We start from the raw sequence: 1,564 nt of genomic DNA, 5'->3' as shown, positions 1-1,564 counted from the left end.
AAAATGCATAACGTATGTACAGAATGTTACAGCATTAAGATTCACATTAGGATTTGAATGTAAAACGAAACATTAACAAACTTAGCAGCAAACAAAACGCAGACGGGCACTCGTTTGACGTATAATAAAATATCAATAAATCAAATTAATTAAGAAGGACATCTTGAAAATACTGATAATATACACCAAATCATCAAGGTCATGCTAACACAAAATAAGCACAACAGTGGATGTTCCGCAAGTTATTTATAAATTACAAGTTCTTTTAAACATTCTCTTAAATGAAATGACAGAAGGAGCTGTTCTAATTGAATTATCAAGCTTATTCCATTCAAATATTGAAGATACGATTGGACTACACTTATAACAATCAGTGCGAAACTTGGGCACGCGTAAATATCCACTGTCTCTCTGTCTGGTATGATGTTCATGTACATCATTTGGATTGGTTAAGTTTACCTGAAGGTAAGAAGGTGCTAAATTATGAACACATTTAAATATCATCAAAACGCGACTGAGCTCAAATCGTTTGTCTAGTGTCATCCATTTAAGACTTGTGAACAAATCAGCCGACGGTGTGTCGTATGTCTTGTCCGCAATGTATTTCAATTTAGAAAAGATTTCATCGTGTTGAAAATTATTTGGATTGTCTTCCTTTCAAAGATCCCTACAAACATTATTATGTCTTAGAATGTCACTATAAATTTACAGAAAATGATATTAAAGGAAACAAAAGGGGGAAGGGACAGTGAATTAAAGAGCGAGAGAGGTAGACAGATAATGAGGAATAAAAGAGAGGTATGGGGCATGGGGAGGGAGTTAGAGAGAGGGGGAGGGGAGGGGTGAAGAGGAGAAGAAGAGAGTATGAAGAGAGAGAGAGAGAGAGAGAGTGGCAAAGAGAAGTAAAGAGGGGGTATTGCATTTATAGGGGCTTCTAATCGGGTTATACATATTCACATTCCAACATCACGAACAATGCCCTCATAGTAATTGCAATTATTTTAAAACAATAATATATGCAAAATATTTGCACATCTTGTCTTGTAGAATATTTTCTATAATATTTTGTACAACGTGGGAAAGAAATATTTCGAAAAAAATCGAAAGTTTAGTAATTTTCAAAATTAGATAATTATTTTTGTGTCGTTGATTACATAAGTACAATAAAGGCCAACTTCATCCTTCTAGAAAATCTGTATATATAATTTTGGATTGCAACTTAATATTACTTAATATTTGTTTACTTACTTATGTACCGATCTCGGTTTCTTTCAGCGTTACAATATATATTACCTTTGAATAGCATTAAGTTACAATGATTAATTATCTGTCTCATGAGAAATAAAATCATTTACTTTAGGAAAAGTTGAAATGTTTCGAATTTGATATGATTAAAAAACACATTTTTGACATCCGACTTTAGTTGAATTCTCAGAATCATGCTTAATATCTATTGTCTATTTATTCAAGTCAAATTTTCGTTTTTGTTAACTTGACCTATATTCTTTTTTGCGGTATTTTCAATTTTATTTTTACTCTAATTTTCTTCCATTTTCTAGCGTAA

The sequence above is a fragment of the Lytechinus pictus genome, unplaced genomic scaffold (genome assembly GCF_037042905.1).
Source record: "Lytechinus pictus isolate F3 Inbred unplaced genomic scaffold, Lp3.0 scaffold_19, whole genome shotgun sequence".
NCBI classification, from domain to species: Eukaryota; Metazoa; Echinodermata; class Echinoidea; order Temnopleuroida; family Toxopneustidae; genus Lytechinus; species Lytechinus pictus.
Note: the sequence above shows the minus strand (reverse complement) of the source record.